General features: G+C 35.4%; 4 non-coding genes across 4 annotated transcripts; all 4 read right to left on the reverse strand.

Annotated features, from left to right (window-relative positions):
- Positions 1-1343: 1343 nt before the first annotated feature.
- TRNAN-GUU (transfer RNA asparagine (anticodon GUU)) lies at positions 1344-1417 on the reverse strand. Its single transcript has one exon. It is a non-coding gene; the product is annotated as a tRNA-Asn (tRNA).
- A 2727-nt stretch (positions 1418-4144) lies between these two features.
- TRNAN-GUU (transfer RNA asparagine (anticodon GUU)) lies at positions 4145-4218 on the reverse strand. The gene has a single exon. It is a non-coding gene; the product is annotated as a tRNA-Asn (tRNA).
- A 2725-nt stretch (positions 4219-6943) lies between these two features.
- On the reverse strand, positions 6944-7017 carry TRNAN-GUU (transfer RNA asparagine (anticodon GUU)). Its single transcript has one exon. It is a non-coding gene; the product is annotated as a tRNA-Asn (tRNA).
- Positions 7018-16290: 9273 nt separating this feature from the next.
- Positions 16291-16364, reverse strand: TRNAN-GUU (transfer RNA asparagine (anticodon GUU)). Its single transcript has one exon. It is a non-coding gene; the product is annotated as a tRNA-Asn (tRNA).
- Positions 16365-18574: the final 2210 nt, after the last annotated feature.

Genomic DNA, 18574 nt, shown 5'->3' on the forward strand with positions numbered 1-18574 from the left:
CTCCAGAAGAGCAAATCAGGTGATCTAACAAGTAATTTATCAAAATCATCTTTCCAGTTTACACTTTGGTGATGCAATAAGACAATGATTTTGTAAGAAAAATCTTCACACTTCAAAAAGTTTTTCTTAATTCCTTACCTTTGTACTGATAAGATAACACCTGGTTTTAACATAACACAGGCTTCCACTTAAAAATGCTGCTAGGTTGCATTCTGCGGATTAGATATCACCAGGAACAACATTAACCTTCAGGTATTTCCTAAATGTTGAATAAATTGGCTTAAATCAAATTAAACTCACTTTAGAGATAATTGTTTCAGAGAAAGTCTTGAACCCTTCCTTAAAATAGGTAGTTTGACATGTTGACTTCTCTACCGAAAAATCCCCAAAACTTGATTAATAGAATATTCTCTTCCCTGGGTGGGATTGAACCACCAACATTCCAGTTAACAGCCGAACGCGCTAACCAATTGCGCCACAGAAACCCTATATGAGACATAAACAAACAACAGCTAAGAAACATTGATCTGAAAAGTTTCCTTGCCAAAGTTTATAAAGTCTCTAATCTGGACAGTTATTTTAGGATTTTTCGTTAATTAAAAGGAACACATTGCCATGTTCTTGAGATGAATCAACCCTTCTTGAGTTCTAAGCACTTCCATGAGCAGCAGAGTGGCGCAGCGGAAGCGTGCTGGGCCCATAACCCAGAGGTCGATGGATCGAAACTCTGCTATGTGCTGTTTTCATTTATCAAATCTAAAATTGGGATTGCTATTTTGACTTTTTTGGTCTTTGCTTATAGTAGAAAATCCATTATCATCTTAACTCATTTTAATCATATTTTGACAGAAGTGCTGTAGCAAAAAATCCACTTAATGTCTTTACTTTACCCTATTACTTCTATGGTTATTCAGAAAAACAAACTACATTGACTCCAGAAGAGCAAATCAGGTGTTCTAACAAGTAATTTATCAAAATCATCTTTCCTGCTTACACTTTGGTGATGCAATAAGACAATGATTTTGTAAGAAAAATCTTCAAACTTCAAAAAGTTTTTCTTAATTCCTTACCTTTGTACTGATAAGATAAGACCTGGTTTTAACATAACACAGGCTTTCACTTAAAAATGCTGCTAGGTTGCATTCTGCTGATTAGATATCACCAGGAACAACATTAACCTTCAGGTATTTTATAAATGTTGAATAAATTGCCTTAAATCAAATTAAACTCACTTTAGAGATAATTGTTTCAGAGAAAGTCTTGAACCCTACCATAAAATAGGTAGTTTGACATGTTGACTTCTCTACCTAAAATTCCCCAAAATTTGACTATTAGAAGATTCTCGTCCCTGGGTGGGATTGAACCACCAACCTTCCGGTTAACAGCCGAACGCGCTAACCAATTGCGCCACAGAGACCCTATGTGATACATAAACAAACAACACCTAAGAAAGATTGATCTGGAAAGTTTCCTTGCCAAAGTTTATAAAGTCTCTAATCTGGACAGTTATTTTAGGATTTTTCGTTAATTAAAAGGAACACATTGCCATGTTCTTGAGATGAATCAACCCTTCTTGAGTTCTAAGCACTTCCATGAGCAGCAGAGTGGCGCAGCGGAAGCGTGCTGGGCCCATAACCCAGAGGTCGATGGATCGAAACTCTGCTATGTGCTGTTTTCATTTATCAAATCTAAAATTGGGATTGCTATTTTGACTTTTTTGGTCTTTGCTTATAGTAGAAAATCCATTATCATCTTAACTCATTTTAATCATATTTTGACAGAAGTGCTGTAGCAAAAAATCCACTTAATGTCTTTACTTTACCCTATTACTTCTATGGTTATTGAGAAAAACAAACTACATTGACTCCAGAAGAGCAAATCAGGTGTTCTAACAAGTAATTTATCAAAATCATCTTTCCAGCTTACACTTTGGTGATGCAATAAGACAATGATTTTGTAAGAAAAATCTTCAAACTTCAAAAAGTTTTTCTTAATTCCTTACCTTTGTACTGATAAGATAACACCTGGTTATAACATAACACAGGCTTTCACTTAAAATTGCTGCTAGGTTGCATTCTGCTGATTAGATATCACCAGGAACAACATTAACCTTCAGGTATTTTCTAAATGTTGAATAAATTGGCTTAAATCAAATTAAACTCACTTTAGAGATAATTGTTTCCGAGAAAGTCTTGAACCCTTCCTTAAAATAGGAAGTTTGACATGTTGACTTCTCTACCTAAAAATCCCCAAAACTTGATTAATAGAATATTCTCGTCCCTGGGTGGGATTGAACCACCAACATTCCAGTTAACAGCCGAACGCACTAACCAATTGCGCCACAGAAACCCTATATGAGACCTAAACAAACAACAGCTAAGAAACATTGATCTGGAAAGTTTCCTTGCCAAAGTTTATAAAGTCTCTAATCTGGACAGTTATTTTAGGATTTTTCGTTAGTTAAAAGGAACACATTGCCATGTTCTTCTGATGAATCAACCCTTCTTGAGTTCTAAGCACTTCCATGAGCAGCAGAGTGGCGCAGCGGAAGCGTGCTGGGCCCATAACCCAGAAGTCGATGGATCGAAACCATCCTCTGCTATGTGCTATTTTCATTTATCAAATCTAAAATTGGGATTGCTATTTTGACTTTTTTGGTCTTTGCTTATAGTAGAAAATCCATTATCATCTTAACTCATTTTAATCGTATTTTGACAGAAGTGCTGTAGCAAAAAATCCACATAATGTCTTTAATTTACCCTATTACTTCTATGGTTATTGAGAAAAACAAACTACATTGACTCCAGAAGAGCAAATCAGGTGATCTAACAAGTAATTTATCAAAATCATCTTTCCAGTTTACACTTTGGTGATGCAATAAGACAATGATTTTGTAAGAAAAATCTTCACACTTCAAAAAGTTTTTCTTAATTCCTTACCTTTGTACTGATAAGATAACACCTGGTTTTAACATAACACAGGCTTCCACTTAAAAATGCTGCTAGGTTGCATTCTGCGGATTAGATATCACCAGGAACAACATTAACCTTCAGGTATTTCCTAAATGTTGAATAAATTGGCTTAAATCAAATTAAACTCACTTTAGAGATAATTGTTTCAGAGAAAGTCTTGAACCCTTCCTTAAAATAGGTAGTTTGACATGTTGACTTCTCTACCGAAAAATCCCCAAAACTTGATTAATAGAATATTCTCGTCCCTGGGTGGGATTGAACCACCAACATTCCAGTTAACAGCCGAACGCGCTAACCAATTGCGCCACAGAAACCCTATATGAGACATAAACAAACAACAGCTAAGAAACATTGATCTGGAAAGTTTCCTTGCCAAAGTTTATAAAGTCTCTAATCTGGACAGTTATTTTAGGATTTTTCGTTAATTAAAAGGAACACATTGCCATGTTCTTGTGATGAATCAACCCTTCTTGAGTTCTAAGCACTTCCATGAGCAGCAGAGTGGCGCAGCGGAAGCGTGCTGGGCCCATAACCCAGAGGTCGATGGATCGAAACGCTGCTATGTGCTGTTTTCATTTATCAAATCTAAAATTGGGATTGCTATTTTGACTTTTTTGGTCTTTGCTTATAGTAGAAAATCCATTATCATCTTAACTCATTTTAATCATATTTTGACAGAAGTGCTGTAGCAAAAAATCCACTTAATGTCTTTACTTTACCCTATTACTTCTATGGTTATTGAGAAAAACAAACTACATTGACTCCAGAAGAGCAAATCAGGTGTTCTAACAAGTAATTTATCAAAATCATCTTTCCAGCTTACACTTTGGTGATGCAATAAGACAATCATTTTGTAAGAAAAATCTTCAAACTTCAAAAAGTTTTTCTTAATTCCTTACCTTTGTACTGATAAGATAAGACCTGGTTTTAACATAACACAGGCTTTCACTTAAAAATGCTGCTAGTTTGCATTCTGCTGATTAGATATCACCAGAAACAACATTAACCTTCAGGTATTTTCTAAATGTTGAATAAATTGGCTTAAATCAAATTAAACTCACTTTAGAGATAATTGTTTCAGAGAAAGTCTTGAACCCTACCATAAAATAGGTAGTTTGACATGTTGACTTCTCTACCTAAATTTCCCCAAAATTTGACTAATAGAACATTCTCGTCCCTGGGTGGGATTGAACCACCAACCTTCCGGTTAACAGCCAAACGCGCTAACCAATTGCGCCACAGAGACCCTATGTGATACATAAACAAACAACACCAAAGAAAGATTGATCTGGAAAGTTTCCTTGCCAAAGTTTATAAAGTCTCTAATCTGGACAGTTATTTTAGGATTTTTCGTTAATTAAAAGGAACACATTGCCATGTTCTTGAGATGAATCAACCCTTCTTGAGTTCTAAGCACTTCCATGAGCAGCAGAGTGGCGCAGCGGAAGCGTGCTGGGCCCATAACCCAGAGGTCGATGGATCGAGACTGCTATGTGCTGTTTTCATTTATCAAATCTAAAATTGGGATTGCTATTTTGACTTTTTTGGTCTTTGCTTATAGTAGAAAATCCATTATCATCTTAACTCATTTAAATCGTATTTTGACAGAAGTGCTGTAGCAAAAAACCCACATAATGTCTTTACTTTACCCTATTACTTCTATGGTTATTGAGAAAAACAAACTACATTGACTCCAGAAGAGCAAATCAGGTGTTCTAACAAGTAATATATCAAAATCATCTTTCCAGCTTACACTTTGGTGATGCAATAAGACAATGATTTTGTAAGAAAAATCTTCAAACTTCAAAAAGTTTTTCTTAATTCCTTACCTTTGTACTGATAAGATAACACCTGGTTATAACATAACACAGGCTTTCACTTAAAATTGCTGCTAGGTTGCATTCTGCTGATTAGATATCACCAGGAACAACATTAACCTTCAGGTATTTTCTAAATCTTGAATAAATTGGCTTAAATCAAATTAAACTCACTTTAGAGATAATTGTTTCAGAGAAAGTCTTGAACCCTTCCTTAAAATAGGTAGTTTGACATGTTGACTTCTCTACCTAAAAATCCCCAAAACTTGATTAATAGAATATTCTCGTCCCTGGGTGGGATTGAACCACCAACATTCCAGTTAACAGCCGAACGCACTAACCAATTGCGCCACAGAAACCCTATATGAGACATAAACAAACAACAGCTAAGAAACATTGATCTGGAAAGTTTCCTTGCCAAAGTTTATAAAGTCTCTAATCTGGACAGTTATTTTAGGATTTTTCGTTAGTTAAAAGGAACACATTGCCATGTTCTTCTGATGAATCAACCCTTCTTGAGTTCTAAGCACTTCCATGAGCAGCAGAGTGGCGCAGCGGAAGCGTGCTGGGCCCATAACCCAGAAGTCGATGGATCGAAACCATCCTCTGCTATGTGCTATTTTCATTTATCAAATCTAAAATTGGGATTGCTATTTTGACTTTTTTGGTCTTTGCTTATAGTAGAAAATCCATTATCATCTTAACTCATTTTAATCGTATTTTGACAGAAGTGCTGTAGCAAAAAATCCACATAATGTCTTTAATTTACCCTATTACTTCTATGGTTATTGAGAAAAACAAACTACATTGACTCCAGAAGAGCAAATCAGGTGATCTAACAAGTAATTTATCAAAATCATCTTTCCAGTTTACACTTTGGTGATGCAATAAGACAATGATTTTGTAAGAAAAATCTTCACACTTCAAAAAGTTTTTCTTAATTCCTTACCTTTGTACTGATAAGATAACACCTGGTTTTAACATAACACAGGCTTCCACTTAAAAATGCTGCTAGGTTGCATTCTGCGGATTAGATATCACCAGGAACAACATTAACCTTCAGGTATTTCCTAAATGTTGAATAAATTGGCTTAAATCAAATTAAACTCACTTTAGAGATAATTGTTTCAGAGAAAGTCTTGAACCCTTCCTTAAAATAGGTAGTTTGACATGTTGACTTCTCTACCGAAAAATCCCCAAAACTTGATTAATAGAATATTCTCGTCCCTGGGTGGGATTGAACCACCAACATTCCAGTTAACAGCCGAACGCGCTAACCAATTGCGCCACAGAAACCCTATATGAGACATAAACAAACAACAGCTAAGAAACATTGATCTGGAAAGTTTCCTTGCCAAAGTTTATAAAGTCTCTAATCTGGACAGTTATTTTAGGATTTTTCGTTAATTAAAAGGAACACATTGCCATGTTCTTGTGATGAATCAACCCTTCTTGAGTTCTAAGCACTTCCATGAGCAGCAGAGTGGCGCAGCGGAAGCGTGCTGGGCCCATAACCCAGAGGTCGATGGATCGAAACGCTGCTATGTGCTGTTTTCATTTATCAAATCTAAAATTGGGATTGCTATTTTGACTTTTTTGGTCTTTGCTTATAGTAGAAAATCCATTATCATCTTAACTCATTTTAATCATATTTTGACAGAAGTGCTGTAGCAAAAAATCCACTTAATGTCTTTACTTTACCCTATTACTTCTATGGTTATTGAGAAAAACAAACTACATTGACTCCAGAAGAGCAAATCAGGTGTTCTAACAAGTAATTTATCAAAATCATCTTTCCAGCTTACACTTTGGTGATGCAATAAGACAATCATTTTGTAAGAAAAATCTTCAAACTTCAAAAAGTTTTTCTTAATTCCTTACCTTTGTACTGATAAGATAAGACCTGGTTTTAACATAACACAGGCTTTCACTTAAAAATGCTGCTAGTTTGCATTCTGCTGATTAGATATCACCAGAAACAACATTAACCTTCAGGTATTTTCTAAATGTTGAATAAATTGGCTTAAATCAAATTAAACTCACTTTAGAGATAATTGTTTCAGAGAAAGTCTTGAACCCTACCATAAAATAGGTAGTTTGACATGTTGACTTCTCTACCTAAATTTCCCCAAAATTTGACTAATAGAACATTCTCGTCCCTGGGTGGGATTGAACCACCAACCTTCCGGTTAACAGCCAAACGCGCTAACCAATTGCGCCACAGAGACCCTATGTGATACATAAACAAACAACACCAAAGAAAGATTGATCTGGAAAGTTTCCTTGCCAAAGTTTATAAAGTCTCTAATCTGGACAGTTATTTTAGGATTTTTCGTTAATTAAAAGGAACACATTGCCATGTTCTTGAGATGAATCAACCCTTCTTGAGTTCTAAGCACTTCCATGAGCAGCAGAGTGGCGCAGCGGAAGCGTGCTGGGCCCATAACCCAGAGGTCGATGGATCGAGACTGCTATGTGCTGTTTTCATTTATCAAATCTAAAATTGGGATTGCTATTTTGACTTTTTTGGTCTTTGCTTATAGTAGAAAATCCATTATCATCTTAACTCATTTAAATCGTATTTTGACAGAAGTGCTGTAGCAAAAAACCCACATAATGTCTTTACTTTACCCTATTACTTCTATGGTTATTGAGAAAAACAAACTACATTGACTCCAGAAGAGCAAATCAGGTGTTCTAACAAGTAATTTATCAAAATCATCTTTCCAGCTTACACTTTGGTGATGCAATAAGACAATGATTTTGTAAGAAAAATCTTCAAACTTCAAAAAGTTTTTCTTAATTCCTTACCTTTGTACTGATAAGATAACACCTGGTTATAACATAACACAGGCTTTCACTTAAAATTGCTGCTAGGTTGCATTCTGCTGATTAGATATCACCAGGAACAACATTAACCTTCAGGTATTTTCTAAATCTTGAATAAATTGGCTTAAATCAAATTAAACTCACTTTAGAGATAATTGTTTCAGAGAAAGTCTTGAACCCTTCCTTAAAATAGGTAGTTTGACATGTTGACTTCTCTACCTAAAAATCCCCAAAACTTGATTAATAGAATATTCTCGTCCCTGGGTGGGATTGAACCACCAACATTCCAGTTAACAGCCAAACGCGCTAACCAATTGCGCCACAGAAACCCTATATGAGACATAAACAAACAACAGCTAAGAAACATTGATCTGGAAAGTTTCCTTGCCAAAGTTTATAAAGTCTCTAATCTGGACAGTTATTTTAGGATTTTTCGTTAATTAAAAGGAACACATTGCCATGTTCTTCTGATGAATCAACCCTTCTTGAGTTCTAAGCACTTCCATGAGCAGCAGAGTGGCGCAGCGGAAGCGTGCTGGGCCCATAACCCAGAGGTCGATGGATCGAAACCATCCTCTGCTATGTGCTATTTTCATTTATCAAATCTAAAATTGGGATTGCTATTTTGACTTTTTTGGTCTTTGCTTATAGTAGAAAATCCATTATCATCTTAACTCATTTTAATCGTATTTTGACAGAAGTGCTGTAGCAAAAAATCCACATAATGTCTTTAATTTACCCTATTACTTCTATGGTTATTGAGAAAAACAAACTACATTGACTCAAGAAGAGCAAATCAGGTGATCTAACAAGTAATTTATCAAAATCATCTTTCCAGTTTACACTTTGGTGATGCAATAAGACAATGATTTTGTAAGAAAAATCTTCACACTTCAAAAAGTTTTTCTTAATTCCTTACCTTTGTACTGATAAGATAACACCTGGTTTTAACATAACACAGGCTTCCACTTAAAAATGCTGCTAGGTTGCATTCTGCAGATTAGATATCACCAGGAACAACATTAACATTCAGGTATTTTCTAAATGTTGAATAAATTGGCTTAAATCAAATTAAACTCACTTTAGAGATAATTGTTTCAGAGAAAGTCTTGAACCCTTCCTTAAAATAGGTAGTTTGACATGTTGACTTCTCTACCTAAAAATCCCCAAAACTTGATTAATAGAATATTCTCGTCCCTGGGTGGGATTGAACCACCAACATTCCAGTTAACAGCCGAACGCGCTAACCAATTCCACCACAGAAACCCTATAAGAGACATAAACAAACAACAGCTAAGAAACATTGATCTGGAAAGTTTCCTTGCCAAAGTTTATAAAGTCTCTAATCTGGACAGTTATTTTAGGATTTTTCGTTAATTAAAAGGAACACATTGCCATGTTCTTGAGATGAATCAACCCTTCTTGAGTTCTAAGCACTTCCATGAGCAGCAGAGTGGCGCAGCGGAAGCGTGCTGGGCCCATAACCCAGAGGTCGATGGATCGAGACTCTGCTATGTGCTGTTTTCATTTATCAAATCTAAAATTGGGATTGCTATTTTGACTTTTTTGGTCTTTGCTTATAGTAGAAAATCCATTATCATCTTAACTCATTTAAATCGTATTTTGACAGAAGTGCTGTAGCAAAAAACCCACGTAATGTCTTTACTTTACCCTATTACTTCTATGGTTATTGAGAAAAACAAACTACATTGACTCCAGAAGAGCAAATCAGGTGTTCTAACAAGTAATTTATCAAAATCATCTTTCCAGCTTACACTTTGGTGATGCAATAAGACAATGATTTTGTAAGAAAAATCTTCAAACTTCAAAAAGTTTTTCTTAATTCCTTACCTTTGTACTGATAAGATAACACCTGGTTATAACATAACACAGGCTTTCACTTAAAATTGCTGCTAGGTTGCATTCTGCTGATTAGATATCACCAGGAACAACATTAACCTTCAGGTATTTTCTAAATCTTGAATAAATTGGCTTAAATCAAATTAAACTCACTTTAGAGATAATTGTTTCAGAGAAAGTCTTGAACCCTTCCTTAAAATAGGTAGTTTGACATGTTGACTTCTCTACCTAAAAATCCCCAAAACTTGATTAATAGAATATTCTCGTCCCTGGGTGGGATTGAACCACCAACATTCCAGTTAACAGCCAAACGCGCTAACCAATTGCGCCACAGAAACCCTATATGAGACATAAACAAACAACAGCTAAGAAACATTGATCTGGAAAGTTTCCTTGCCAAAGTTTATAAAGTCTCTAATCTGGACAGTTATTTTAGGATTTTTCGTTAATTAAAAGGAACACATTGCCATGTTCTTCTGATGAATCAACCCTTCTTGAGTTCTAAGCACTTCCATGAGCAGCAGAGTGGCGCAGCGGAAGCGTGCTGGGCCCATAACCCAGAGGTCGATGGATCGAAACCATCCTCTGCTATGTGCTATTTTCATTTATCAAATCTAAAATTGGGATTGCTATTTTGACTTTTTTGGTCTTTGCTTATAGTAGAAAATCCATTATCATCTTAACTCATTTTAATCGTATTTTGACAGAAGTGCTGTAGCAAAAAATCCACATAATGTCTTTAATTTACCCTATTACTTCTATGGTTATTGAGAAAAACAAACTACATTGACTCAAGAAGAGCAAATCAGGTGATCTAACAAGTAATTTATCAAAATCATCTTTCCAGTTTACACTTTGGTGATGCAATAAGACAATGATTTTGTAAGAAAAATCTTCACACTTCAAAAAGTTTTTCTTAATTCCTTACCTTTGTACTGATAAGATAACACCTGGTTTTAACATAACACAGGCTTCCACTTAAAAATGCTGCTAGGTTGCATTCTGCAGATTAGATATCACCAGGAACAACATTAACATTCAGGTATTTTCTAAATGTTGAATAAATTGGCTTAAATCAAATTAAACTCACTTTAGAGATAATTGTTTCAGAGAAAGTCTTGAACCCTTCCTTAAAATAGGTAGTTTGACATGTTGACTTCTCTACCTAAAAATCCCCAAAACTTGATTAATAGAATATTCTCGTCCCTGGGTGGGATTGAACCACCAACATTCCAGTTAACAGCCGAACGCGCTAACCAATTGCACCACAGAAACCCTATAAGAGACATAAACAAACAACAGCTAAGAAACATTGATCTGGAAAGTTTCCTTGCCAAAGTTTATAAAGTCTCTAATCTGGACAGTTATTTTAGGATTTTTCGTTAATTAAAAGGAACACATTGCCATGTTCTTGAGATGAATCAACCCTTCTTGAGTTCTAAGCACTTCCATGAGCAGCAGAGTGGCGCAGCGGAAGCGTGCTGGGCCCATAACCCAGAGGTCGATGGATCGAGACTCTGCTATGTGCTGTTTTCATTTATCAAATCTAAAATTGGGATTGCTATTTTGACTTTTTTGGTCTTTGCTTATAGTAGAAAATCCATTATCATCTTAACTCATTTAAATCGTATTTTGACAGAAGTGCTGTAGCAAAAAACCCACGTAATGTCTTTACTTTACCCTATTACTTCTATGGTTATTGAGAAAAACAAACTACATTGACTCCAGAAGAGCAAATCAGGTGTTCTAACAAGTAATTTATCAAAATCATCTTTCCAGCTTACACTTTGGTGATGCAATAAGACAATGATTTTGTAAGAAAAATCTTCAAACTTCAAAAAGTTTTTCTTAATTCCTTACCTTTGTACTGATAAGATAACACCTGGTTATAACATAACACAGGCTTTCACTTAAAATTGCTGCTAGGTTGCATTCTGCTGATTAGATATCACCAGGAACAACATTAACCTTCAGGTATTTTCTAAATCTTGAATAAATTGGCTTAAATCAAATTAAACTCACTTTAGAGATAATTGTTTCAGAGAAAGTCTTGAACCCTTCCTTAAAATAGGTAGTTTGACATGTTGACTTCTCTACCTAAAAATCCACAAAACTTGATTAATAGAATATTCTCGTCCCTGGGTGGGATTGAACCACCAACATTCCAGTTAACAGCCGAACGCGCTAACCAATTGCGCCACAGAAACCCTATATGAGACATAAACAAACAACAGCTAAGAAACATTGAACTGGAAAGTTTCCTTGCCAAAGTTTATAAAGTCTCTAATCTGGACAGTTATTTTAGGATTTTTCGTTAATTAAAAGGAACACATTGCCATGTTCTTCTGATGAATCAACCCTTCTTGAGTTCTAAGCACTTCCATGAGCAGCAGAGTGGCGCAGCGGAAGCGTGCTGGGCCCATAACCCAGAGGTCGATGGATCGAAACCATCCTCTGCTATGTGCTATTTTCATTTATCAAATCTAAAATTGGGATTGCTATTTTGACTTTTTTGGTCTTTGCTTATAGTAGAAAATCCATTATCATCTTAACTCATTTTAATCATATTTTGACAGAAGTGCTGTAGCAAAAAATCCACATAATGTCTTTAATTTACCCTATTACTTCTATGGTTATTGAGAAAAACAAACTACATTGACTCAAGAAGAGCAAATCAGGTGATCTAACAAGTAATTTATCAAAATCATCTTTCCAGTTTACACTTTGGTGATGCAATAAGACAATGATTTTGTAAGAAAAATCTTCACACTTCAAAAAGTTTTTCTTAATTCCTTACCTTTGTACTGATAAGATAACACCTGGTTTTAACATAACACAGGCTTCCACTTAAAAATGCTGCTAGGTTGCATTCTGCAGATTAGATATCACCAGGAACAACATTAACCTTCAGGTATTTTCTAAATGTTGAATAAATTGGCTTAAATCATATTAAACTCACTTTAGAGATAATTGTTTCAGAGAAAGTCTTGAACCCTTCCTTAAAATAGGTAGTTTGACATGTTGACTTCTCTACCGAAAAATCCCCAAAACTTGATTAATATAATATTCTCTTCCCTGGGTGGGATTGAACCACCAACATTCCAGTTAACAGCCAAACGCGCTAACCAATTGCGCCACAGAAACCCTATATGAGACATAAACAAACAACAGCTAAGAAACATTGATCTGGAAAGTTTCCTTGCCAAAGTTTATAAAGACTCAAATCTAGACAGTTATTTTAGGATTTTTCGTTAATTAAAAGGAACACATTGCCATGTTCTTGAGATGAATCAACCCTTCTTGAGTTCTAAGCACTTCCATGAGCAGCAGAGTGGCGCAGCGGAAGCGTGCTGGGCCTATAACCCAGAGGTCGATGGATCGAAACTCTGCTATGTGCTGTTTTCATTTATCAAATCTAAAATTGGGATTGGTATTTTGACTTTTTTGGTCTTTGCTTATAGTAGAAAATCCATTATCATCTTAACTCATTTTAATCATATTTTGACAGAAGTGCTGTAGCAAAAAATCCACTTAATGTCTTTACTTTACCCTATTACTTCTATGGTTATTCAGAAAAACAAACTACATTGACTCCAGAAGAGCAAATCAGGTGTTCTAACAAGTAATTTATCAAAATCATCTTTCCTGCTTACACTTTGGTGATGCAATAAGACAATGATTTTGTAAGAAAAATCTTCAAACTTCAAAAAGTTTTTCTTAATTCCTTACCTTTGTACTGATAAGATAAGACCTGGTTTTAACATAACACAGGCTTTCACTTAAAAATGCTGCTAGGTTGCATTCTGCTGATTAGATATCACCAGGAACAACATTAACCTTCAGGTATTTTATAAATGTTGAATAAATTGCCTTAAATCAAATTAAACTCACTTTAGAGATAATTGTTTCAGAGAAAGTCTTGAACCCTACCATAAAATAGGTAGTTTGACATGTTGACTTCTCTACCTAAAATTCCCCAAAATTTGACTAATAGAAGATTCTCGTCCCTGGGTGGGATTGAACCACCAACCTTCCGGTTAACAGCCAAACTCGCTAACCAATTGCGCCACAGAGACCCTATGTGATACATAAACAAACAACACCTAAGAAAGATTGATCTGGAAAGTTTCCTTGCCAAAGTTTATAAAGTCTCTAATCTGGACAGTTATTTTAGGATTTTTCGTTAATTAAAAGGAACACATTGCCATGTTCTTGTGATGAATCAACCCTTCTTGAGTTCTAAGCACTTCCATGAGCAGCAGAGTGGCGCAGCGGAAGCGTGCTGGGCCCATAACCCAGAGGTTGATGGATCGAAACCATCCTCTGCTATGTGCTATTTTCATTTATCAAATCTAAAATTGGGATTGCTATTTTGACTTTTTTGGTCTTTGCTTATAGTAGAAAATCCATTATCATCTTAACTCATTTTAATCATATTTTGACAGAAGTGCTGTAGCAAAAAATCCACTTAATGTCTTTACTTTACCCTATTACTTCTATGGTTATTGAGAAAAACAAACTACATTGACTCCAGAAGAGCAAATCAGGTGTTCTAACAAGTAATTTATCAAAATCATCTTTCCAGCTTACACTTTGGTGATGCAATAAGACAATGATTTTGTAAGAAAAATCTTCAAACTTCAAAAAGTTTTTCTTAATTCCTTACCTTTGTACTGATAAGATAACACCTGGTTATAACATAACACAGGCTTTCACTTAAAAATGCTGCTAGGTTGCATTCTGCTGATTAGATATCACCAGGAACAACATTAACCTTCAGGTATTTTCTAAATGTTGAATAAATTGGCTTAAATCAAATTAAACTCACTTTAGAGATAATTGTTTCAGAGAAAGTCTTGAACCCTTCCTTAAAATAGGTAGTTTGACATGTTGACTTCTCTACCTAAAAATCCCCAAAACTTGATTAATAGAATATTCTCGTCCCTGGGTGGGATTGAACCACCAACATTCCAGTTAACAGCCGAACGCGCTAACCAATTGCGCCACAGAAACCCTATATGAGACATAAACAAACAACAGCTAAGAAACATTGATCTGGAAAGTTTCCTTGCCAAAGTTTATAAAGTCTCTAATCTGGACAGTTATTTTAGGATTTTTCGTTAATTAAAAGGAACACATTGCCATGTTCTTGTGATGAATCAACCCTTCTTGAGTTCTAAACACTTCCATGAGCAGCAGAGTGGCGCAGCGGAAGCGTGCTGGGCCCATAACCCAGAGGTCGATGGATCGAAACCATCCTCTGCTATGTGCTATTTTCATTTATCAAATCTAAAATTGGGATTGCTATTTTGACTTTTTTGGTATTTGCTTATAGTAGAAAATCCATTATCATCTTAACTCATTTTAATCATATTTTGACAGAAGTGCTGTAGCAAAAAATACACTTAATGTCTTTACTTTACCCTATTACTTCTATGGTTATTGAGAAAAACAAACTACATTGACTCCAGAAGAGCAAATCAGGTGTTCTAACAAGTAATTTATCAAAATCATCTTTCCAGCTTACACTTTGGTGATGCAATAAGACAATGATTTTGTAAGAAAAATCTTCAAACTTCAAAAAGTTTTTCTTAATTCCTTACCTTTGTACTGATAAGATAACACCTGGTTATAACATAACACAGGCTTTCACTTAAAATTGCTGCTAGGTTGCATTCTGCTGATTAGATATCACCAGGAACAACATTAACCTTCAGGTATTTTCTAAATGTTGAATAAATTGGCTTAAATCAAATTAAACTCACTTTAGAGATAATTGTTTCAGAGAAAGTCTTGAACCCTTCCTTAAAATAGGTAGTTTGACATGTTGACTTCTCTACCTAAAAATCCCAAAACTTGATTAATAGAATATTCTCGTCCCTGGGTGGGATTGAACCACCAACATTCCAGTTAACAGCCGAACGCGCTAACCAATTGCGCCACAGAAACCCTATATGAGACATAAACTTACAACAGCTAAGAAACATTGATCTGGAAAGTTTCCTTGCCAAAGTTTATAAAGTCTCTAATCTGGACAGTTATTTTAGGATTTTTCGTTAATTAAAAGGAACACATTGCCATGTTCTTCTGATGAATCAACCGTTCTTGAGTTCTAAGCACTTCCATGAGCAGCAGAGTGGCGCAGCGGAAGCGTGCTGGGCCCATAACCCAGAGGTCGATGGATCGAAACCATCCTCTGCTATGTGCTATTTTCATTTATCAAATCTAAAATTGGGATTGCTATTTTGACTTTTTTGGTCTTTGCTTATAGTAGAAAATCCATTATCATCTTAACTCATTTTAATCGTATTTTGACAGAAGTGCTGTAGCAAAAAATCCACATAATGTCTTTAATTTACCCTATTAATTCTATGGTTATTAAGAAAAACAAACTACATTGACTCCAGAAGAGCAAATCAGGTGATCTAACAAGTAATTTATCAAAATCATCTTTCCAGCTTACACTTTGGTGATGCAATAAGACAATGATTTTGTAAGAAAAATCTTCACACTTCAAAAAGTTTTTCTTAATTCCTTACCTTTGTACTGATAAGATAACACCTGGTTATAACATAACACAGGCTTTCACTTAAAAATGCTGCTAGGTTGCATTCTGCTGATTAGATATCACCAGGAACAACATTAACCTTCAGGTATTTTCTAAATGTTGAATAAATTGGCATAAATCAAATTAAACTCACTTTAGAGATAATTGTTTCAGGGAAAGTCTTGAACCCTACCATAAAATAGGTAGTTTGACATGTTGACTTCTCTACCTAAAATTCCCCAAAATTTGACTAATAGAAGATTCTCGTCCTTGGGTGGGATTGAACCACCAACCTTCCGGTTAACAGCCGAACGCGCTAACCAATTGCGCCACAGAGACCCTATGTGATACGTAAACAAACAACACCTAAGAAAGATTGATCTGGAAAGTTTCCTTGCCAAAGTTTATAAAGTCTCTAATCTGGACAGTTATTTTAGGATTTTTCGTTAATTAAAAGGAACACATTGCCATGTTCTTGAGATGAATCAACCCTTCTTGAGTTCTAAGCACTTCCATGAGCAGCAGAGTGGCGCAGCGGAAGCATGCTGGGCCCATAACCCAGAGGTCGATGGATCGAGACTCTGCTATGTGCTGTTTTCATTTATCAAATCTAAAATTGGGATTGCTATTTTGACTTTATTGGTCTTTGCTTATAGTAGAAAATCCATTATCATCTTAACTCATTTAAATCGTATTTTGACAGAAGTGCTGTAGCAAAAAACCCACATAATGTCTTTACTTTACCCTATTACTTCTATGGTTATTGAGAAAAACAAACTACATTGACTCCAGAAGAGCAAATCAGGTGTTCTAACAAGTAATTTATCAAAATCATCTTTCCAGCTTACACTTTGGTGATGCAATAAGACAATGATTTTGTAAGAAAAATCTTCAAACTTCAAAAAGTTTTTCTTAATTCCTTACCTTTGTACTGATAAGATAACACCTGGTTATAACATAACACAGGCTTTCACTTAAAATTGCTGCTAGGTTGCATTCTGCTGATTAGATATCACCAGGAACAACATTAACCTTCAGGTATTTTCTATATATTGAATAAATTGGCTTAAATCAAATTAAACTCACTTTAGAGATAATTGTTTCAGAGAAAGTCTTGAACCCTTCCTTAAAAGAGGTTGTTTGACATGTTGACTTCTCTACCTAAAAATCCCCAAAACTTGATTAATAGAATATTCTCGTCCCTGGGTGGGATTGAACCACCAACATTCCAGTTAACAGCCGAACGCGCTAACCAATTGCGCCACAGAAACCCTATATGAGACATAAACAAACAACCGCTAAGAAACATTGATCTGGAAAGTTTCCTTGCCAAAGTTTATAAAGTCTCTAATCTGGACAGTTATTTTAGGATTTTTCGTTAATTAAAAGGAACACATTGCCATGTTCTTGTGATGAATCAACCCTTCTTGAGTTCTAAGCACTTCCATGAGCAGCAGAGTGGCGCAGCGGAAGCGTGCTGGGCCCATAACCCAGAGGTCGATGGATCGAAACCATCCTCTGCTATGTGCTATTTTCATTTATCAAATCTAAAATTGGGATTGCTATTTTGACTTTTTTGGTCTTTGCTTATAGAAGAAAATCCATTATCATCTTAACTCATTTTAATCGTATTTTGACAGAAGTGCTGTAGCAAAAAATGCACATAATGTCTTTAATTTACCCTATTACTTCTATGGTTATTGAGAAAAACAAACTACATTGACTCCAGAAGAGCAAATCAGGTGATCTAACAAGTAATTTATCAAAATCATCTTTCCAGTTTACACTTTGGTGATGCAATAAGACAATGATTTTGTAAGAAAAATCTTCACACTTCAAAAAGTTTTTCTTAATTCCTTACCTTTGTACTGATAAGATAACACCTGGTTTTAACATAACACAGGCTTCCACTTAAAAATGCTGCTAGGTTGCATTGTGCTGATTAGATATCACCAGGAACAACATTAACCTTCAGGTATTTTCTAAATGTTGAATAAATTGGCTTAAATCAAATTAAACTCACTTTAGAGATAATTGTTTCAGAGAAAGTCTTGAACCCTTCCTTAAAATAGGTAGTTTGACATGTTGACTTCTCTACCTAAAAATCCCCAAAACTTGATTAATAGAATATTCTCGTCCCTGGGTGGGATTGAACCACCAACATTCCAGTTAACAGCCGAACGCGCTAACCAATTGCGCCACAGAAACCCTATATGAGACATAAACAAACAACAGCTAAGAAACATTGATCTGGAAAGTTTCCTTGCCAAAGTTTATAAAGTCTCTAATCTGGACAGTTATTTTAGGATTTTTCGTTAATTAAAAGGAACACATTGCCATATTCTTGTGATGAATCAACCCTTCTTGAGTTCTAAGCACTTCCATGAGCAGCAGAGTGGCGCAGCGGAAGCGTGCTGGGCCCATAACCCAGAGGTCGATGGATCGAAACCATCCTCTGCTATGTGCTATTTTCATTTATCAAATCTAAAATTGGGATTGCTATTTTGACTTTTTTGGTCTTTGCTTATAGTAGAAAATCCATTATCATC

This window comes from Taudactylus pleione, unplaced genomic scaffold (assembly GCF_031769625.1).
Source record: "Taudactylus pleione unplaced genomic scaffold, aTauple2 ptg000134l, whole genome shotgun sequence".
NCBI lineage: Eukaryota > Metazoa > Chordata > Amphibia > Anura > Myobatrachidae > Taudactylus > Taudactylus pleione.